The 24,385-nt window shown below is 37.2% G+C and overlaps 1 protein-coding gene across 1 annotated transcript in view; it reads left to right on the forward strand.

The window, feature by feature from the left end:
• The first annotated feature begins 1,983 nt into the window (after positions 1-1,983).
• Positions 1,984-24,385, forward strand: part of ago1 (argonaute RISC component 1) — a 69,842-nt gene continuing 47,440 nt past the window's right edge. The window contains 1 exon segment of the mRNA XM_062062314.1: positions 1,984-2,397. The gene's annotated coding sequence lies outside the window, so the exon portion shown is untranslated.

Below are 24,385 nucleotides of genomic sequence, written 5' to 3' on the forward strand. Positions count from 1 at the left end.
TGTTTTTGTTGCTTTTGTCTTGAAATCGGAGCTACAGGTGAGTCTCCATGTTTTTGTTGCTTTTGTCTTGAAATCGGAGCTACAGGTGAGTCTCCATGTTTTTGTCTTGAAATCGGAACTACAGGTGAGTCTCCATGTTTTTGTTGCTGTTGTCTTGGAATCTGAGCTACAGGTGAGTCTCTATGTTTTTGTTGCTTTTGTCTTGAAATCGGAACTACAGGTGAGTCTCCATGTTTTTGTTGCAGTTGTCTTGAAATCGGAGCTACAGGTGAGTCTCCATGTTTTTGTTGCTTTTGTCTTGAAATCGGAACTACAGGTGAGTCTCTATGTTTTTGTTGCTGTTGTCTTGAAATCGGAACTACAGGTGAGTCTCTATGTTTTTGTTGCTTTTGTCTTGAAATCGGAGCTACAGGTGAGTCTCCATGTTTTTGTTGCTTTTGTCTTGAAATCGGAGCTACAGGTGAGTCTCCATGTTTCTGTCTTGAAATCGGAACTACAGGTGAGTCTCCATGTTTTTGTTGCTGTTGTCTTGGAATCTGAGCTACAGGTGAGTCTCTATGTTTTTGTTGCTTTTGTCTTGAAATCGGAACTACAGGTGAGTCTCCATGTTTTTGTTGCAGTTGTCTTGAAATCGGAGCTACAGGTGAGTCTCCATGTTTTTGTTGCTTTTGTCTTGAAATCGGAACTACAGGTGAGTCTCTATGTTTTTGTTGCTGTTGTCTTGAAATCGGAACTACAGGTGAGTCTCTATGTTTTTGTTGCTTTTGTCTTGAAATCGGAACTACAGGTGAGTCTCCATGTTTTTGTTGCTTTTGTCTTGAAATCGGAGCTACAGGTGAGTCTCCATGTTTTTGTTGCTTTTGTCTTGAAATCGGAACTACAGGTGAGTCTCCATGTTTTTGTTGCTTTTGTCTTGAAATCGGAACTACAGGTGAGTCTCCATGTTTTTCTTGTTTTTGTCTTGAAATTGGAACTACAGGTGAGTCCCCATGTTTTTGTTGCTTTTGTCTCGAAATCGGGCGGCACGGTGGCACAGGGGTTAGTGCATGTGCCTCACAATACGAAGGTCCTGAGTAGTCCTGAGTTAAATCCTGGGCTCCGGATCTTTCTGTGTGGAGTTTGCATGTTCTTTCCGTGACTGCGTGGGTTCCCTCCAGGTACTCCAGCTTCCTCCCACCTCCAAAGACATGCACCTGGGGATAGGCCCCTCCCACCTCCAAAGACATGCACCTGGGGATAGGCCCCTCCCACCCCCAAAGACATGCACCTGGGGATAGGTTGATTGGCAAAACTAAATGGGCCCCAGTGTGTGAATGTGAGTGTGAATGTTGTCTGTCTATCTGTTGGCCCTGTGATGAGGTGGCGACTTGTCCAGGGTGTACCCCGCCTTCCGCCCGGATGTAGGTGAGATAGGCTCCAGCACCCCCCACGACCCCAAAAGGGACAAGCGGTAGAAAATGGATGGATGGATGGATTTTAGTTACTTTGAATTTACAACCCCCTGGTGCTGTTTTGTACTGTTTTTGTACTTACTTTGATTATTATTTCTCAACTGTTTGTAAATGTTGGAATTTATAAATAAAGGTTTATAAAATTCAAAGAAACAAAAACTAAAAAAACAATTGTGTGATGCTTTACATTTATGCATGTTCGAAATAAACTGAAAGGAACAGTTTGTTTCAAAACTACAGATTCGTTAAAATGCACAGAATGCAAATAATGTACTATAAAATGAAATAAAATAAAAATGTAACATAAACACATGATACCATATGACGTGTTACAGATTCACAGCTGCACAAAATAAATAACAATTTACATTGTTTTATTATATTTGTTTCTTCTCACATTAAAGTTGAATCGCAGTGGTGTGGTGTAGTTCCACCTTCAGCCACCAGGGTACGGCAGTAAGTTTTCCAACAGTTTTCTTGCAGTTTTGATGGCATCGAAGAAGTTTGAGATTTTTTGTGGGTGGGGGTGGGGGGTGAGGGGCTGGCCCTTTTTTTTTTTTTGTTGTTCCGCTGGAGAGTCCTGCTGCCTCCGCGGCGAGGAGAGCCGCAACACACCGCTTCGAGACACCCCCAGCGCCGGTTACTTGCCCGGGGTCGATCGGGGACGCCTTCCCAGCGAGAGAAGGCGACGCGGACACACCGCAGCATCTCTCCCAGGTCATCGGGACAGAAATTGCACCCCTTTCAGCCTCCCCGGGTCTGGGGGGCGGGGTGGTCCAAGGACGAGACCGAGGAGGGGAGACGACAACACGGCGAAGAGGACACAAGGAAGGGGGGCTGGAAGTCTGCGACGCCTCCAGCCTGAAGTGGCCGCAGCACCCCGGGTTAGCTAGCTTGTACCCGCGCGGCTAAGTGGATGGGATGGAGCCGGGACCGTCTGGCGCTGGTATGTTTCTTATCTTATTCTTCTTTTTTTTACCTGGCCGCCAAGCCGGCTATCGTTGCCCGGCCTCGGCGTCTCCGTGGAGGCGAGGGAGAGAAGAAGACACGGGGGGGGGCTCTGGAGCACCACTTTAGTACCGTAGCGTACCCAGATTTATAGCCGCGATAAAGTCATCATGAAGGGGCTTGACTCTCCACTTCTGCCGTGCGAGGGGAGGCCACGGAGGTCGTGGGAATCTCGGCGTGGTGAAGCCCGCCTTCCACCGGCAGCATCTGGCTGTGCTGCAGCCTGCCTCCCCCCTCCTAGTGACAGCTCCTGGTGCCCATCTTTCATGTGCATGCATCAGAACAGTGTTTTTCAACCTTTAGGCACATTTTTTGCGTTAAAAAAAAACCCGGAGGCACACCACCAGCAGAAATAATTCAAAAACGAAACTCAGTTGACTGTAAAAAGTGGTTGGATATGACTTTAAAGCAGACCTGGGCAAATTAAGGCCCGGGGGCCACATGCGGCCCGTTAAGCTTTTCAATCTGGCCCGCTGGACATTCCCAAATAACTTTTTTAGATCTTTAAGATGAAAAGTGTAGCTGTCATTATGATGTGCAGTGATTGATTGATTGATTGATTGATTGAGACTTTTATTAGTAGGTTGCACAGTGAAGTACATATTCCGTACAATTGACCACTAAATGGTAACACCCGAATAAGTTTTTCAACTTGTTTAAGTCGGGGTCCACTTAAATTGATTCATGATACAGATATATACTATCATATATACTATCATCATAATACAGTCATCACACAAGATAATCACATTGAATTATTTACATTATTTACAATCAGGGGTGTGGAGGGAGGGGTGGGGGGGGGTGGGGAGGGGGGATATGGACATCAAGTAGTGGACATAGAGAGAGAGAGAGAGAGAGAGATCAGAAGGCATAAGAAAAATAATCTGCATTTGATTGTTTACATTTGATTATTAGCAATCCGGGGAGGGTGTTAGTTTAGGGTTGTAGCTGCCTGGAGGTGAACTTTTATTGCGGTTTTGAAGGAGGATAGAGATGCCCTTTCTTTTATACCTGTTGGGAGCGCATTCCACATTGATGTGGCATAGAAAGAGAATGAGTTAAGACCTTTGTTAGTTCGGAATCTGGGTTTAACGTGGTTAGTGGAGCTCCCCCTGGTGTTGTGGTTATGGCGGTCATTTACGTTAAGGAAGTAGTTTGACATGTACTTCGGTATCAGGGAGGTGTAGCGGATTTTATAGACTAGGCTCAGTGCAAGTTGTTTAACTCTGTCCTCCACCTTGAGCCAGCCCACTTTAGAGAAGTGGGTAGGAGTGAGGTGGGATCTGGGGTGGAGGTCTAGAAGTGACCTGACTAGCTTGTTCTGAGATGTTTGGAGTTTAGATTTGAGGGTTTTGGAGGTGCTAGGGTACCAGGAGGTGCATGCGTAATCGAAAAAGGGTTGAACGAGAGTTCCCGCCAGAATCCTCAAGGTGCTTTTGTTGACCAGAGAGGAAATTCTGTAGAGAAATCTCGTTCGTTGGTTAACCTTTTTGATTACCTTGGTTGCCATTTTATCACAGGAAAGGTTAGCCTCTAGAATGGAACCTAGGTAGGTGACCTCATCTTTCCTGGTGATGACACTGTCACCTACTTTTACCTGTTTTCAAATGACCGTAAGTCTTGAACTATACAAAGTATTTTAATGGTTGGAATCTGCGCTTTTGCATGATATTTGAATGACTAGTGTTGTCCTGATACCAATATTATTTCGATACTTTTCGGTACTTTTCGATAATTTTCTAAATAAAGGGGACCAGAAAAAATTGCTTTATTGGCTTTATTTTAACAAAAAATCTTAGGGTGTGGCGGACCGGTACTTTTTAAAGGCGGTATGGTACCGAATATGATTCATTAGTATTGCGGTACTATACTAATACCCGTATACCCTACTAGTTACTATGGTAATCTACGTCAGTGGTTCTCAACCTTTTTTCAGTGATGTACCCCCTGTGATTTTTTTTTTAAATTCAAGTACCCCCTAATCAGAGCAAAGCATTTTTGGTTGAAAAAAAAAGAGATAAAGAAGTAAAATACAGCACTATGTCATCAGTTTCTGATTTATTAAATTGTATAACAGTGCAAAATATTGCTCATTTGTTGTGGTCTTTCTTGAACTATTTGGAAAAAAAGCTATAAAAATAACTAAAAACTTGTTGAAAAATAAACAAGTGATTCAATTATAAATAAAGATTTCTACACATAGAAGTAATCATCAACTTAAAGAGCCCTCTTTGGGGATTGTAATAGAGATCCATCTGGATTGATGAATTTAACTCTAAGCATTTCTTCAAAAAAAAGGAAATCTTTAACATCAATATTTATGGAACATGTCCACAAAAAAATCTAGCTGTCAACACTGAATATTGCATTGTAATGAATGGAATAGCCTACTTGATTTGATGTTCAGATTATGAACTTACATTCATATTTTGTTGAAGTATTATTCAAGAAATATGTTTATAGAGGATTTTTGAATTGTTGCTATTTTTAGAATATTTAAAAAAAATCTCACATACCCCTTGGCATACCTTCAAGTACCCCCAGGGGTACGCGTACCCCCATTTGAGAACCACTGATCTACGTCACAGCAGCTCAGACGAGGCACCAAGCAGTGTGGGTGGGGAGCGTTTCCACAGAGTGTTTCCAGAGCGGCCAGCCTGAAATGCGGGTGTCAGGGACAGACACGGAAGGAGATTTTTTTTAACAAAGTTCTAAAGCTTAGTGATATATCACATATATCAGATTGTAGATGTTTTTTGATTTTTTACCCTTCGCGTTCATATTTCGCTGTGTTTGTTGCATTTGGCTTGATTGTAAAATATGTCAATTGAGAGGGGGTGTGACGTTCATATGTTCTCAATATTCAGGGTTTTATCGTACATAGAAACATTTAAAATTCCGTTTTTAAGGCAGTCTGTCATAACATTTTTAGCATTCAATCAGACATTATTGTGAGGTTTTGTATTAGTGTTCCTAAAAATAGATATACCGGCCCCCAGACACATTTTTTTTCTCTAAATGTGGCCCCCGAGTCAAAATAATTGCCCAGGCCTGCTTTAAAGCATAACCAAGCATGCATCACTATAGCTCTTGTCTCAAAGTAGGTGTACTGTCACCACCTGTCACATCACACCCTGACTTATTTGGAGTTTTTGCTGTTTTCATGTGTGTAGTGTTTTACTTCTTGTCTTGCGCTCCTATTTTGGTGGCTTTTTCTCTTTTTTTGGTATTTTCCTGTAGCAGTTTCATGTCTTCCTTTGAGCGATATTTCCCGCATCTACTTTGTTTTAGCAATCGAGAATATTTCAGTTGTTCTTATCCTTCTTTGTGGGGACATTGTTGATTGTCATGTCATGTTCGGATGTACATTGTCTTTGCTCCACAGTAAGTCTTTGCTGTCGTCCAGCATTCTGTTTTTGTTTACTTTGTAGCCAGTTCAGTTTTAGTTTCGTTCTGCATAGCCTTCCCTAAGCTTCAATGCCTTTTCTTAGGGGCACTCACCTTTTGATTATTTTTGGTTTAAGCATTAGACACCTTTTTTACCTGCACGGTGCCTCCCGCTGTTTCCGACATCTACAAAGCAATTAGCTACCTGCTGCCACCTACTGATATGGAAGAGTATTACACGGTTACTCTGCCGAGCTCTAGACAGCACCGACACTCAACAACAACACATCATTTGCAGACTATAATTACTGGCTTGCAAACAATATTTTTAACCCAAATAGGTGAAATTAGATAATATCCTACGGCACACCAGACTGTATTCCACAGTGGTTGAAGAACACTGCATTAGAAAATCAATCATTTCTACAAAGCTAAATTTGGTGACTTTAAATTATATTTTCATGAATTTGTTGTCTAAGTGAGAAAAGTGCATTGCAGTTATAACACAACAAGTGCACCTTCAATGTAAAAAAATAACACTTCCATTTAAATTGGCTTACCGTTTTGGAATGAATGAGGAGGGTGGATGCCCCCATGCAGAAGGCCCCCCTCCACATCTCAAAAGTCTGCTTTTGTGTGTGAAGTGTGATGGTTCAATGAGCTACTTTTCCGGCAGTGAGTCTTGTTTAGATTGTGGTCAACAACCAATTATTTAGAGAGGCGCCAGTGAGTTTTGAGCCCCCCCCCAAAACAAAATAATTGGAGCATTATTGTTCACACTGAGCAGCGGCATGCACAAGTAATTGTTATTGTTAGGTTTCTTCTCATTTTTCCTTGGTAAGAGGACTCTGTGGCTGATGCGAGTTCCAATTAGGTGTCAAATTCAAGGCCCGGGGGCCAGATCTGCTCCCAATGTTCAATAAACACGACCCACTTGTAGTACATGTAATACATCAGATACACCGCTGGAAAAACCCTTAATTGTGCAGAACAAGTGACATTTATACACATCTGGCCCCAATGCAGCAATCAACTCACACACTCTTAAAGGGACAGTACCAATTTGAAAACAATGAGATTTTAAAGCCCTCCATCCATCCATCCATTTTCACAAGATGAGACTAATATTTGTAGCAGGAAATCAACCGCAAACAAACGTATCCTTTTGCTCATTAGCGTCACAATCACATCAGCACGGCACTCGTTATGTCAATCAAATGTTACTTAGTCCAACTTTTGTCTTTCACGGATTAATGTTTAATTTGTGGACCCCTCAGATGTAAAGACATGATGTGCCTCCAATCTTCTCTAAATACGGTGAGTGTCAAGCAAAGTGAGGTTGTAGCGAGGCTTGGTGATGATAAAGGGTTTAAAGGCCTACTGAAAGCCACTACTACCGACCACGCAGTCTGATAGTTTATATATCAATGATGAAATCTTAACATTGCAACACATGCCAATACGGCCGGGTTAACTTATAAAGTGACATTTTAAATTTCCCGCCACACTTCCGGTTGAAAAAGCCTTTGGAGGATGACGTATGTGCGTGACGTAGCCCGGGGAACAGAGGTAGGCCTTCCCCATTGAATACAATACAAAAAAGCTCTGTTTTTATTTCATAATTCCACAGTATTCTGGACATCTGTGTTGGTGAATCTTTTGCAATTTGTTTAATGAACAATGGAGGCTGCAAAGAAGAACGTTGTAGGTGGGATCGGTGTATTAGCGGCTGGCTGCAGCAACACAACAAGGACTACTCACTTGGATAGCAGACGCGCTAGCCGAAGCTAGCCGCCCACCGGCCACCGCACGGATGATCGGGTGAAGTCCTTCGTCGCGCCGTCGATCGCTGGAACGCAGGTGAGCACGGGTGTTGATGAGCAGACCAGATGAGGGCTGGCTGGCGTAGGTGGAGCGCTAATGTTTTTATCATAGCTCTGTGAGGTCCGGTTGCTAAGTTGCTAAGTCAGCCTTAGCGTTGTTAGCGACAGCATTGTTAAGCTTTGCCAGGCTGAGATCTATTAACCGTGTAGTTACTTGTACATGGTTTAATAGTGTTGTTGATCTTCTGTCTATCCTTCCAGTCAGGGATTTATTTATTTTGTTTTTATCTGCATTTGAGACAGATGCTATCACGTTAGCTCATGCTAAAGAGCTTCGTCGATGTATTGTCGTGGAGATAAAAGGCACTGTGAATGTCCATTTCGCATTCTCGACACTCATTTTCAAGAGGATATAGTATCCGAGGTGGTTTAAAATACAAATCCGTGATCCACAATAGAAAAAGGAGAGAATGTGGAATCCAATGAGCCAGCTTGTACCTAAGTTATGGTCAGAGCAAAAAAAATATGTATTTCACTGCATTCTAGTCCGTCACTCTAACGTTCCTCATCCACAAATCTTTCATCCTCGCTCAAATTAATGGGGTAATCGTCGCTTTCTCGGTCCGAATAGCTCTAGCTGCGTTGAAAACAATAGTAACATATGAGGGAGTGAACAACTGACAACGTCACGCTACTTCCGGTAGGGCCAAAGGTTTTTTTTTTATCAGCGACCAAAAGTTGCGAACTTTATCGACATTGTTCTCTACTAAATCCTTTCAGCAAAAATATGGCAATATCGCAAAATGATCAAGTATGACACATAGAATGGATCTGCTATCCCCGTTTAAATTTAAAAAATTCATTTCAGTAGGCCTTTAAACCAGGGGGGTCCATTACGTGGATGGCGAGCTAGCGGTGGATGGTGGAGGGTGTGTCAGTCCATCAAATGCCAGGTAATAAAAAAATAGACCTAAAAATGATTGCTCATCAATCTTCACCCAGACGTCACTTTGGTCACTTGATTGACATTCACGGCACCCGAGTGTCTTGTGAGAAACGACCGACAGGAAGGCCAGAAACACTTTTCATTTCGACATACTCTCGCGCCAGACCTGCTGTCAAAACTCTAAAGACCGACCGCACAGTTCCTGTCTTCACAATAAAAGCCCTGCTTCATCCTGCCTGCGCTAACAAACTAAGAGTCTCAGAAAGCTACGGAGTTTGCTGCCAATGTATTTCTTGTAAAGTGTATAAAAAGGAGTATGGACGCTGGACAAATAAGATGGCAAAAAGCAACCACTTTTATGTGGTATTGAACAGAAGGGAGGACTTTTTTTCTCCTCCATTTGAAAATGTGGAGGTTATCATCACAACTGTCCGATTCCGATCAATGCAAGTCATCACAATCATACCAACTTATATTCTTGTCTTCATGAAAGAAATGAATGTTATACATGCTTGTATTATCTTTGAACACCTTTTAACTTGTTAACAAAAACCTCTCTTTCATAAATAAATCAGTATACCGTCTTTCCTTGAATAGCCGCCGGGGCGCTAATTAATTTAAAACCTCTTCTCGCTCCTGCGTTTACCAAAAGCATGCGGGATGGGCAAGCATGCGCTAATTATTTTAAAACCTCTTCTCACTCCGGCGCTTACCTTATCATGAAAATCACATTTAATAAAAAAAACGTTATTATGGTCTTACCTTTAGGTATAAATGAGTCCATGCGCAGCTCCTATAGAAGTCTTCCTTATCTTTCTTCAGTTTTAAAAGTCTCTCTGTCTCGATGGAGATCTTCCTTTAAGTATTACCTCCTGCTTCGATTGAAAGTCCAGTTTAGAAAACGGTTTTATTTTAGATATGTAATCCTCCATGGTAAAAGTGCAAGCAAACAATGGCTGCTCACTCTTGCTGCGTGTTGTCTTCTTCTGCAGCACCGGTCTTCTGCAGTACCAGCAGTCGCAAGAAGGATCACTAGCGCCCTCTACCACCAGGAGGCGGAAGTCACTTAATGACTCATATTTGACCCGGCGGAAGTGCCAAGCATGCGCTGATTATTTTGCGTAACGAGTTTGACCCGGCTGTAATTCTAGGCAGGCGAATACCATATTCCCGGCGGCAATTCAAGGAAATACGGTAAATGATATATATGAATGATCCCCTCCACTTGGTCCATTGAAAAGCTCGCCTGCAGAAAAGTGTGGCCACCCCTGACTTAAATAATTAAAAAAATATCTTTCTTCAATGGGAACTGCACTTTGTTTTGGAATTTTGCCTATCGTTCAGAGTCATTATGAAAGACATAACGACGGATGGCTTTTTTCATGCATTCTAAATATTAAATAAAAGTAAATAAAAGTGGGAGCTCCACTATTCCGCCCATAATATCCGATAACCATTCAAAAAGCGCTAACAATACTCCATTTACATTTTGTGACTTGAATATTAACCAAATACCGTAATTTCCGGACGAGAAGCCGCTACTTTTTCACCTCGTTCTGGTCCCTGCGGCTTATACAAGGGTGCGGCTTATACAAGGGTGCGGCTTATTTACGGCCTGTTCTTCTCCGACACTGACGAAGAGGATTTCGGTGGTTTTAGTACGCAGGAGGAAAACGATGACACAGTGATTAAAGACTGACTTTTCATATACCGGTAGGCTGGTTATTTTGATAACGTATAGGCGAGCACTTTGTATTACTTTGCACCGTTGTATTATTTGTACTCTGCACGAATGCTGTTCGCCATGTCAAAGATGTGAAAGTTTGATTGAATGACTGAAAGATTTATTGTTAATAAATGGGACGCTTTGCGTTCCCAAACAGTCATCTCTGTCCCGACAATCCCCTCCGTGGTAGCGGGAACCCCTATGTACTACGGTAATTACACATCAAAACCCTGCGGCTTATAGTCAGGTGCGGCTTATATATGGAGCAATCTGTATTTTCCCCTAAATTTAGCTGGTGCGGCTTATAGTCAGGTGCGGCTTATAGTCCGGAAATGACGGTATTAGTGATATTATTGTTATAAGCGCTAACACAGACAAACTATTCATAGCGTTGACGTGATCACCTCCCTATGTTTGCATCATGGAGTGCTCTGCTGTTTCCTCGCTTCCCTGCGCCCTGCAAGTGTGTTGTGGATCATAAATCCTGCATCTCACCTGGACATGAGACGTCTGGGTAGGTAATCCAACAAATTGGGACACTTTGACAGCCATTTAGGACCTGGAACTGGCGAGGACGACACAAAAAGCGCTTGTGTGTTGTCGTCGCCTTCTCGCCCAAATGTGCACTGACTCAGGTAAACAAACAGTAGCCTAATGAGATTCTCCACCATGACCTGATGTGCACTCGGTCACGTGATTGCAACCCAGCAATAGGTAAGAAAAGTTGGTTTTGCATAAGAGGTCCCCTTTATCTCAAATCTAAGTCTCCCGTCGAAATGAATTAAAATCAATTAAATCTGAGCTCGGCGCCGCCCAAAGGCACAATTTAGAATTGTAACAAGCCTTTTCAAAAGAAAAACAGACTTTTAAAAAAAAAATTTCATCAAAAAATACAAACCCCGTTTCCATATGAGTTGGGAAATGGTGTTAGATGTAAATATAAACGGAATACAATGATTTGCAAATCCTTTTCAACCCATATTCAATTGAATGCACTACAAAGACAAGATATTTGATGTTCACACTCATAAACTTTAATTTTTTTTGCAAATAATAATTAACTTAGAATTTCATGGCTGCAAAACGTGCCAAAGTAGTTGGGAAAGGGCATGTTCACCACTGTGTTACATGGCCTTTCCTTTTAACAACACTCAATAATCGATTGGGAACTGAGGAAACTAATTGTTGAAGCTTTGAAAGTGGAATTCTTTCCCATTCTTGTTTTATGTAGAGCTTCAGTCGTTCAACAGTCCGCTGTCGTATTTTACGCTTCATAATGCGCCACACATTTTCGATGGGAGACAGGCCCGGACTGCAGGCGGGCCAGGAAAGTACCCGCACTCTTTTTATACGAAGCCACGCTGTTGTAACATGTGCTGAATGTGGCTTGGCATTGTCTTGCTGAAATAAGCAGGGGCGTCCATGAAAAAGACGGCGCTTAGATGGCAGCATATGTTGTTCCAAAACCTTTCAGCATTAATGGTGCCTTCACAGATGTGTAAGTTACCCATGTCTTGGGCACTAATGCACCCCCATACCATCACACAGATGCTGGCTTTTGAACTTTGCGTCGATAACAGTCTGGATGGTTCTTTTCCTCTTTGGTCCGGATGACACGATGTCGAATATTTCCAAAAACAATTTGAAATGTGGACTCGTCAGACCACAGAACACTTTTCCACTTTGTATCAGTCCATCTTAGATGATCTCGGGCCCTGAGGAGCCGGCGGCGTTTCTGGGTGTTGTTGATAAATGGCTTTCGCTTTGCATAGCAGAGCTTTAACTTGCACTTACAGATGTAGCGACCAACTGTATTTAGTGACAGTGGTTTTCTGAAGTGTTCCTGAGCCCATGTGGTGCTAAAATGTCAAAAATATGAAATAAAATTATGAAATAGTTGAAGTTATGACAAAAAGTCGAAAATATTAGTTAAAATCTCGGAAATATAAGATAAAGGGTCAAAATTATGAGATAAAAAGTCGAAAATATGAGGTAAATTGTTGAAATTACGAGATAAAAAGTCAAAATTATGAGATTAAATGTCGAAAATATGAGATAAAATGTCAAAATTATGAGATAAAAACTCAAAACTAACTTTTCTTATATTACCATTCTACTGTTAGCATGCTAAAGTTTTACGTTAGCTTTGATGATGGTTATTGATACTCTGCACTGTTAAGCAATTATTTGGATATTTGGCGCCATCTTGGAAATATGCCGATGTCTCTTTTATCATCATGCTAACATTAGCATGCCAACATTTAATGCTAGCTTTTTAGCTAATTTGGAATGTTTACACTTATAAATCATGGATTTGGATACTCTGCGCCATCATTCACACAATTATTGCACACATGTTAAAATTGCAAAAGAAAGTTGTTGTCATCAGAAAAATATTTGTTTAATATTTATTAATTTCCCTAAAATATGCATTGAGGCTATAAAGTGTGTTTTATTTTTTCAGCCCTTTGAGACGTTTGTGGTCAAGGGCTGTATAAATAAACTTTGATTGATTGATGGATGAAACAACAAATCGGTAAATGACTAAAACAGTGCATCCTAAATGGTATGGGCATGTAGTGAAATGGGAATCCATGGAAGTAGTACATCACTGTCGAATATTTCCAAAAACAATTTGAAATGTGCACTCGTCAGACCACAGAACACTTTTCCACTTTGCATGAGTCCATCTTAGATGATCTCGGGCCCTGAGAAGCCGGCGGCGTTTCTGGGTGTTGTTGATAAATGGCTTTCGCTTTGCATAGCAGAGCTTTAACTTGCACTTACAGATGTAGCGACCAACTGTATTTAGTGACAGTGGTTTTCTGAAGTGTTCCTGAGCCCATGTGGTGCTAAAATGTCAAAAATATGAAATAAAATTATGAAATAGTTGAAATTATGACAAAAAGTCGAAAATATTAGTTAAAATCTCGGAAATATAAGATAAAGGGTCAAAATTATGAGATAAAAATTCGAAAATATGAGATAAATTGTTGAAATTATGAGATAAAAAGTCGAAATTATGAGATAAAATGTCGAAAATATGAGATAAAATGTCAAAATTATGAGATAAAAACTCAACTAAACTAACTTTTCTTATATTACCATTCTACTGTTAGCATGCTAAAGTTTTACGCTAGCTTTGATGATGGTTTTTGATACTCTGCACTGTTAAGCAATTATTTGGATATTTGGCGCCATCTTGGAAATATGCCAATGTCTCTTTTATCATCATGCTAACATTAGCATGCCAACATTTAATGCTAGCTTTTTAGCTAATTTGGAATGTTTACACTTATAAATCATGGATTTGGATACTCTGCGCCATCATTCACACAATTATTGCACACATGTTAAAATTGCAAAAGAAGGTTATTGTCATCAGAAAAATATTTGTTTAATATTTATTAATTTCCCTAAAATACGCATTGAGGCTATAAAGTGTGTTTTATTTTTTCAGCCCTTTGAGACGTTTGTGGTCAAGGGCTATATAAATAAACTTTGATTGATTGATGGATGAAACAACAAATCGGTAAATGACTAAAACAGTGCATCCTAAATGGTATGGGCATGTAGTGAAATGGGAATCCATGGAAGTAGTACATCACTGTCGAATATTTCCAAAAACAATTTGAAATGTGGACTCGTCAGACCACAGAACACTTTTCCACTTTGTATCAGTCCATCTTACATGATCTCGGGCCCTGAGAAGCCGGCGGCGTTTCTGGGTGTTGTTGATAAATGGCTTTCGCTTTGCATAGCAGAGCTTTAACTTGCACTTACAGATGTAGCGACCAACTGTATTTAGTGACAGTGGTTTTCTGAAGTGTTCCTGAGCCCATGTGGTGCTAAAATGTAAAAAATATGAAATAAAATTATGAAATAGTTGAAATTATGACAAAAAGTCGAAAATATTAGTTAAAATCTCGGAAATATAAGATAAAGGGTCAAAATTATGAGATAAAAAGTCGAAAATATGAGATAAATTGTTGAAATTATGAGATAAAAAGTCAAAATTATGAGATAAAATGTCGAAAATATGAGATAAAATGTCAAAATTATGAGATAAAAACTCAAAACTAACTTTTATTATATTACCATTCTACTGTTAGCATGCTAAGGTTTTACGCTAGCTTTGATGATGGTTTTTGATACTCTGCACTGTTAAGCAATTATTTGGATATTTGGCGCCATCTTGGAAATATGCCGATGTCTCTTTTATCATCATGCTAACATTAGCATGCCAACATTTAATGCTAGCTTTTTAGCTAATTTGGAATGTTTACACTTATAAATCATGGATTTGGATACTCTGCGCCATCATTCACACAATTATTGCACACATGTTAAAATTGCATAAGAAGGTTATTGTCATCAGAAAAATATTTGTTTAATATTTATTAATTTCCCTAAAATACGCATTGAGGCTATAAAGTGTGTTTTATTTTTTTTAGCCCTTTGAGGCGTTTGTGGTCAAGGGCTGTATAAATAAACTTTGATTGATTGATGGATGAAACAACAAATCGGCGAATGACTAAAACAGTGCATCCTAAATGGTATGGGCATGTAGTGAAATGGGAATCCATGGAAGTAGTACATCACTGTCATTTCCAGCTTGCGGCTAAACTGTGATGTCATCGCAAAGATGGTCGCTGTTGTCCCTCTCACCGCCCGGGAACTATTGTCTCGGGACACGAGGGAGATCTGGCCGGGCTTCTCACCATCTGCCTTCACTGGCACCATGGTGGAAGGCGCGCGTGTGTGTGTATATGTGTGTGTGTATATATGTGTGAGTTTTGTGTGAGTTTTCTTCTTTTTTTTTTGACAATGTCCACACACACAACCTGATAGAGTCGCGTTTGTGGACACGCAACTTTGTGGTTGTTGGCCATGTGTGAAGGAGTGGTTATATAAAGTGGTCTCAAGTTGAGAAATGTATTTAAAAAGTTTATCATAAAAAAAAAAAATACAATAAAATGGTGTGTACACCAGGGACGGCCACACTTTTACTGCAGGCCAGCTACTTTTCCATGTGCCAAGTGGAGGGGATCATTCATACATATCACTTATATTCAATTATTTATGAAAGAGAGGTTAACAAGTGAAAGGTGTTTAATGATAATACAAGCATGTTTAACATTCCTTTCTTTCATGAAGACAAGAATGAAAATTGGTATGATTGTGATGACTTGCATTGATTGGAATCAAGCAGTAGAGATGATAACCTCCACATTTTCAAATGGAGGAGAAAAACACAAAATAAAAAATAAAAAAATAAAAAAATTAAATAAATAAATAAATAAAATAAAACACAAAATAAAATAAAATAAAACACAAAAAACTTGCATTGATTGGAATCAGACAGTAGTGATGATAACGTCCACATTATCAAATGGAGGAGAAAAACACAAAATAAAACAATTAAAATTATACTAATACATTTTTTTTTAAAATAAATAAATAAATAAAATAAAACACAAAATAAAATAAAACACAAAAAACTTGCATTGATTGGAATCAGACAGTAGTGATGATAACGTCCACATTATCAAATGGAGGAGAAAAACACAAAATAAAAAAATTAAAACAATTAAAATGATGATAACAAAAAATAAAAAAATTAAATAAATAAATAAATAAAATAAAACACAAAATAAAATAAAATAAAACACAAAAAACTTGCATTGATTGGAATCAGACAGTAATGATGATAACGTCCACATTTCAAATGGAGGAGAAAAACACAAAATAAAAAAATAAAAATAATAATAATAGCAAGAAATACATGAATAAATAAATAAAATAAAACACAAAATAAAGTAAAACACAAAAAACTTGCATTGATTGGAATCAGACAGTAGTGATGATAACGTCCACATTATCAAATGGAGGAGAAAAACACAAAATAAAAAAATTAAAACAATTAAAATTATGATAATAAAAAAAAAAAAATTAAATAAATAAATAAATAAAATAAAACACAAAAAACTTGCATTGATTGGAATCAGACAGTAATGATGATAACGTCCACATTTTCAAATGGAGGAGAAAAACACAAAATAAAAAAAATAAAAAAATAAGAAGAAGAAGAAATACATAAATAAATAAATAAAATAAAACACAAAATAAAATAAAACACAAAAAACTTGCATTGATTGGAATCAGACAGTAGTGATGATAACGTCCACATTATCAAATGGAGGAGAAAAACACAAAATAAAAAAATTAAAACAATTAAAATTATGAGAATAAAAAATAAAAAAATTAAATAAATAAATAAATAAAATAAAACACAAAATAAAATAAAATAAAACACAAAAAACTTGCATTGATTGGAATCAGACAGTAATGATGATAACGTCCACATTTTCAAATGGAGGAGAAAAACACAAAATAAAAAAATAAAAATAATAATAATAAGAAGAAATACATAAATAAATAAATAAAATAAAACACAAAATAAAATAAAACACAAAAAACTTGCATTGATTGGAATCAGACAGTAGTGATGATAACGTCCACATTATCAAATGGAGGAGAAAAACACAAAATAAAAAAATTAAAACAATTAAAATTATAATAATAATTTAAAAAAAAAAATTTAATAAATAAATAAATAAAATAGAACACAAAATAAAATAAAACACAAAAAACTTGCATTGATTGGAATCAGACAGTAGTGATGATAACGTCCACATTATCAAATGGAGTAGAAAAACACAAAATAAAAAAATTAAAACAATTAAAATTATGATAATAAAAAATAAAAAAATTAAATAAATAAAATAAAACACAAAATAAAATAAAATAAAACACAAAAAACTTGCATTGATTGGAATCAGACAGTAATGATGATAACGTCCACATTTTCAAATGGAGGAGAAAAACACAAAACAAAAAAACAAAACAAAATAATAATAATAAGAAATACATAAATAAATAAATAAAATAAAACACAAAATAAAATAAAACACAAAAAACTTACACTGATTGGAATCAGACAGTAGTGATGATAACGTCCACATTATCAAATGAAGGAGAAAAACACAAAATAAAACAATTAAAATTATAATAATTAAAAAAAATAAAATGTAATAAATAAATAAATAAAATAAAACACAAAATAAAATAAAACACAAAAAACTTGCATTGATTGGAATCAGACAGTAGTGATGATAACGTCCACATTATCAAATGGAGGAGAAAAACACAAAATAAAAAAATTAAAACAATTAAAATTATGATAATAAAAAATAAAAAAATTAAATAAATAAATAAATAAAATAAAACACAAAATAAAATAAAATAAAACACAAAAAACTTGCATTGATTGGAATCAGACAGTAATGATGATAACGTCCACATTTTCAAATGGAGGAGAAAAACACAAAATTAAAAAAATTAAAAAATAATAAGAAGAAGAAATACATAAATAAATAAATAAAATAAAACACAAAATAAAATAAAACACAAAAAACTTACACTGATTGGAATCAGACAGACACAAAATAAGCAACATTTTCCATCCATCCATCCATTTCTACCGCTTTACCCTCTCGTGGTCGCAGGGGTTGCTAGAGCCTATCCCAGCTACATCCGGACGGAAGGCGAGGACAAGTCGCCACCTCATCGCAGGCAATATTTTCCACAAAAAAAATATCCAAAGTGGAATGTTTTATGTAAAGTAATTGGAGCTCTAAATGGGTCAATAATTAATAACAACTTTGAGTTTAAATAATCATTATTCTTTGAGCAATGGCAGTTAAAAAAAAAAATCCCCAAATGGCCGCAATCATAAAAGTATTAAAAATAAATTATACTTTTTAAAACATTTTATTTACTTTATTTTGATCATTTTAAGCGGCACATTAATTTAAAAAACGCATCACGTTTGCTTTTTTTTTTTCTTCATCACTGATTATTACCCACTGCAGACTTCATGAGAGCCAACAAACATAATAAAACATCACTTACTGTACAAGGTCTGCTGTCATTAAGAGGCCGTCTGCTAGGATGTTCATATATTCCCAATTAGATGAAGAATGACTCATAATCCTCGTGTCGTCCTCGCCAGTTCCGGTCCTAAATGGCTGTCAAAGTGTACCAACTTGTCGGAATACCTACTCAGACTTCTTCTGTCCAGGTGAGATGCATGATTTTGGAGCTAGAATAAACTTACAGGTAGCGAGGAAGCCAGGAAGAAGCCGATTACTCGATAAAGTAAACATAGGGCGACATGGAAGTGATCATGTCGCCGCTATAAATAGTTTGTCTGTGTTAGCACTTTTAATAACAATATCATTAATATGCAAGTCCCCAAATGTAAATGGAGTATTGTTGGCACTTTTTGAATAGTTATTTTTTTCGATTTTATGAGGAACTCCCATTGGCTCTGCTGTAAGCAGACTTTTATTTACAAGTTAGATTGCATTTTTTTTTTAAATCCATCTGTCGTCATGTCTTTCATAATGTTTGTGAACGATGGGGGAAAAAACAACAAAAAAGCGCAGTTCCCTTTTAAGTTTCTAGATCAAACTTCGAATCTGTCGAGTTTTTCATATTTCTTCATTTTTCAGTAGTTGTTTGTTTTATGCCCTTTTTGTCAAAGAAAACTTTTTAATGTGGAAAACACACAACTTTTGTAATAATTTACCCAGAAATATTTTTATAAGTGGAATTTTTGATGTGAAGTAATTGAAGACTTGGATAGGTCAATAATAATAAAAAATGTTTGATTAATTTTTTGAGCAATGACAGTTTAAAGAGAAAAACAGCCTGCATGGCAGCTTTGTGGTATTAGAGTCAAAATTGCGACTTTTTCTCCTTACTTTTCACCTGTTTGCTCTTTTATTTTACTTTTTATACCGTATTTCCTTGAATAGCCGCCGGGGCGCTAATTAATTTAAAACCTCTTCTCACTCCTGCGCTTACCAAAGGCATGCGGGATAGGCAAGCATGCGCTAATTATTTTAAAACCTCTTCTCCCTCCGGCGCTTACCTTATCATGAAAAGCACATTTAATAAAAAAAACTTTATTATGGTCTTACCTTTACTTATAAATGAGTCCATGTAATCCTCCATGTTAAAAGTGCAAACAAACGATCACTTCCTTGTTGCTGCTTGTTGTCTTCTTCTGCAGCACCGGTCTTCTGCAGTACCGGTAGTCGCAAGAAGGATCACTAGCACCCTCTACCACCAGGAGGCAGGAGTCATTTAATGACTCATATTTGACACACGCAGCTACGGTATATTAATAAAACATAGCTGCTTACTGTTCTTTTTAGCATATTCATTAGCTTGGACCTTAAATCCTACTGAATAGCTCTGTATCTTCTTCCCTTTATGCGATTTTAAATTATTGAAATTAGCCTCCTCCATTTTGGAAAATGATGCCTCGAAAGGTGAAGTGTCACTCGTGACGTGACGAGTTTGACCCGGCGGTGAAACGAGGCATACCGGTTTTTCAAAATAAAGCACTTTGAAAGACGCAACTCCAACAACAAAAAGTCAGCTCTCCACCACTACAAACTAACAATATTAATAATAAGAATTGCAATTACCGGTGTATATAATAACACAATATTCCTCCATTTTGAAAATGATGACAGGGGAAGTGTCACTCGTGACGTGACGAGTTGACCCGGCGGAAGTGCCAAGCATGCGCTAATTATTTTGCGAAACGAGTTTGAGTAATTCTAGGCAGGCGAATACTATATTCCCGGCGGCAATTCAAGGAAATACGGTATTTTGTTTTTTGAAATAGTATTTGTAGAATGTGCTGCGGGCCGTTAAAAAAAATACGGTTGTACTTCTGGAAGGTTCTCTCCCCAGAGAAATACTGTAACTCTGACAGAGTCCTGGTGGTTCCCAACATCTTCCATTCATGGATGATGGAGGCATCTCATGCTCATTGGGACTTTTAAGGCAGCAGATATGTTTCTGTACCTTCCCCAGATTTTTGCCTCAAGACAATCCTCTTTCGGAGGTCTACAGACATTTCCTTGGACTTCATTCCTGGTTTGTGCTCTGCATGCACTGTCAATTGTGGGACCTTTTACAGTATATAGACACTTTGCAACCAACTGAATTGGTTATTACGCTGTAGGAACATCTCAAGGATGATCAGTTGAACCAGAATGCCCCTCAGCTCACTTTTGAGTGTTTTGTGAATACTTATTATGTACATGTGATGTCTTTTAAAAAAAAATTTGGAACACATTTGCAAACAATTAAAAAAAACAAGTTTTCTCTTTGTCATTATAGGGCAGGGGTGCCCACACCTTTTCAGCAGGCGAGCTACTTTTTACTTGGATTATTTATTTTAATGTTTTTGTTACCATGTTAAAGGTGTTTTAATAAAAATACGAGCATGTTTAACACATATAGAGTCCTTTCTTTCATGAAGACCAGAATATAGGTTGATTGTGATGACTTGCATTGATTGGAATCAGACAGTAGTGATGATAACCTCCACATTTTCAAATGGAGGAGAAAAACACAAAATAAAATAAATTAAATAAAACACAAAATAAAATAAAATAAAACACAAAATAAAATAAAATAAAACACAAAAAACTTGCATTGATTGGAATCAGACAGTAGTTATGATAATGTCCACATTTTCAAATGGAGGAGAAAAACACAAAATAAAATAAAATAAAATAAAATAAATAAATAAAATAAAACACAAAATAAAATAAAATAAAATAAAACACAAAAAACTTGCATTGATGAGAATCAGACAGTAGTTATGATAACGTCCACATTTTCAAATGGAGGAGAAAAACACAAAATAAAATAAATCAATTAAAAATAATACAAATTTTTAAAAATAAATAAATAAATAAAATAAAACACAAAATAAAATAAAATAAAATACAAAAAACTTGCATTGATTGGTATCAGACAGTAGTGATGATAACATCCACATTTTCAAATGGAGGAGAAAAACATAAATAAAATAATAAATAAATAAATAAAATAAAAGCTACTTTTACTTGGATTATTTATTTTAATGTTTTTGTTACCATGTTAAAGGTGTTTTAATAAAAATACGAGCTTTTTTGACACATATAGAGTCCTTTCTTTCATGAAGACCAGAATATAAGTTGATTGTGATGACTTGCATTGATTGGAATCAGACAGTAGTGATGATAACCTCCACATTTTCAAATGAAGGAGAAAAACACAAAATAAAATAAATAAAATAAATAAAATAAAACACAAAATAAAATAAAATAAAATAAAACACAAAAAACTTGCATTGATTGGAATCAGACAGTAGTGATGATAACATCCACATTTTCAATGGAGGAGAAAAACACAAAATAAAATAAAATAATAAATAAATAAAATAAAACACAAAAACTTGCATTGATTGGAATCAGACAGTAGTTATGATAACGTCCACATTTTCAAATGGAGGAGAAAAACACAAAATAAAATAAAATAAAATAATAAATGAATAAATAAATAAATAAATAAAATAAAACACAAAATAAAATAAAATAAAACACAAAAAACTTGCATTGATAACGTCCACATTTTCAAATGGAGGAGAAAAACACAAAATAAAATAAATAAATTAAAAATAATACACATTTAAAAAAAACAAATAAATTAATAAAATAAAACACAAAATAAAATAAAATAAAATACAAAAAACTTGCACTGATTGGAATCAGACAGTAGTGATGATAACGTCCACATTTTCAAATGGAGGAGAAAAACACAAAATAGAATAAAATAAAATAAATAAATAAATAAATAAAATAAAACACAAAAAACTTGCATTGATTGGAATCAGACAGTAGTGATGATAACATCCACATTTTCAAATGGAGGAGAAAAACACAAAATAAAATAAAATAATAAATAAATAAAATAAAACAAAATAAAATAAAATAAAACACAAAAAACTTGCATTGATTGGAATCAGACAGTAGTTATGATAACGTCCACATTTCAAATGGAGGAGAAAAACACAAAATAAAATAAAATAAAATAATAAATGAATAAATAAATAAAATAAAACACAAAATAAAATAAAATAAAACACAAAAAACTTGCATTGGTAACGTCCACATTTTCAAATGGAGGAGAAAAACACAAAATAAAATAAATAAATTAAAAATAATACACATTTAAAAAAAAAACAAATTTAATAAAATAAAACACAAAATAAAATAAAATAAAATACAAAAAACTTGCACTGATTGGAATCAGACAGTAGTGATGATAACGTCCACATTATCAAATGGAGGAGAAAAAAAGTCCTCCTTTCTGTCCAATACCACATGAAAGTGTCCAGCTTGCATACTCCTTTTTATACACTTTACAAGAAATACATTGGCGGCAAACTCCGTAGTTCGTTGAGACTCTTATTTTGTTAGCGCAGGCAGGATGAAGCAGCACCTTTAGTGTGAAGACAGGAACTGTGCAGTCGGTCTTTAGAGTTTTGACGGCAAGTACGGCGCGAGAGTCTGTTGAAATAAAAAGTGCTTCCGGCCTTCCTGTCGGTCGTTTTTTCTTAATAATGACCTGGCAGCAGCCGGGGTCATCTCACAAGACCCTCGGGTGCCGTGAATGTCAATCAAGTGACCAAAGTCACGTCTTGGTGAAGATTGATGATCGCTCGTTTTTAGGTCTATTTTATTTAATGGCTGGCTGGCGATGGACTGACACACCCTCCACCCTCCACCGCTTGCTCGCCATCCACGTATTACAGGGTATTGTGTGTAGAATTTTGAGGACAAAAATAATTATTTTTTAAATATTTGGAAAGACGCCTGTGACAACGCAAAATGTGTAAAAAGTAAAGCGCCGTGAATATTTCAGCCTTTCAGCAACACCTTTCTCCATCCGGCGTCCACACGCCAGCAGCATCATGTCGCTCGTACGTTTCACCTCCAGGAAATCCCTCTGCAGCTATTTAAAGAGGGGCTTTTCCAGCTTGGCTCCAATGTTGGAACATGCTCCCCGCAGGATCTAAAGAGGCCAAGGTCCCCCTCTTTTGGCCCCTGTAAGACTGCCCTGCTCACCTCTTCCTACCCCCCCACACACACACACAGGTCTCCTGATATCCATGACAATGCAGCGTTGCCGTGGCGTCTCCATGGTGAGGCTGGGAATGCCCAGGGGCGGGGTGAGGGTACGCGCACGGGTGCGAGGGCACTCCCCTCCGCCAAACGGCCCGGCGTTGTTTATGTGCGCCTCAGACGGAGGAGCGGGGCAGCTGGGGTCTTTGTTGTTGGTGATGGAGGAGGGCGGAGGCGGCTCTCAGGGGACCGAGGGCAAGGGGGCCCCCTTCGTAAGCAGGAGTCACTGCTAACTTGCACCCACCACCCCGGGCCCCTGACACCCCACAAACGTGATGTTGACACAATCGCTTGCATAGACTCCATAAAAAAAAATCGGGATTTTTTTTTCTTACTGTTGGTTAAATGTTGGAGTTTGTTGAAGTATGAATCACTTTTGTGATTATGAAAAATGTGGAGGAAAAAAAAGAAGCTATTCGCTGTTGCCAGAGGTCAGCGCTTCCCAACTGGGGGAAGGGTGTGAAAACTTGGATTTGGTAATTACAAAATCTGATGTTTTGTAATGTGTGGCGCAATTTGTATAATGAATTAGTCTTCAAAGCAGACAATGTTCCTGCAAGTTGTATAAGGACGTGCCTTTTCCTTCACTTGTTTCTCCATCTTTGCAAACATACTCATGTAGATCATGATATTCTAACTAGGGTTGTCCCTAGGGATGTCCGATATTCCGATATTGTCCAACTCTTTAATTACCGATACCGATATCAACCGATATATGCAGTCGTGGAATTAACACATTATTATGCCTAATTTGGACAACCAGGTATGGTGAAGATAAGGTACTTTTTTTTAAAAATTAGTAAAATAAGATAAATCAATTAAAAAAAATTTCTTGAATAAAAAAGAAAGTACAACAATATAAAAACAGTTACATAGAAACTAGTAATGAATGAAAATGAGTAAAATTAAGTGTTAAAGGTTAGTACTATTAGTGGAGCAGCAGC

The sequence above is a fragment of the Entelurus aequoreus genome, linkage group LG11 (assembly GCF_033978785.1).
Source record: "Entelurus aequoreus isolate RoL-2023_Sb linkage group LG11, RoL_Eaeq_v1.1, whole genome shotgun sequence".
Taxonomy (NCBI): Eukaryota; Metazoa; Chordata; class Actinopteri; order Syngnathiformes; family Syngnathidae; genus Entelurus; species Entelurus aequoreus.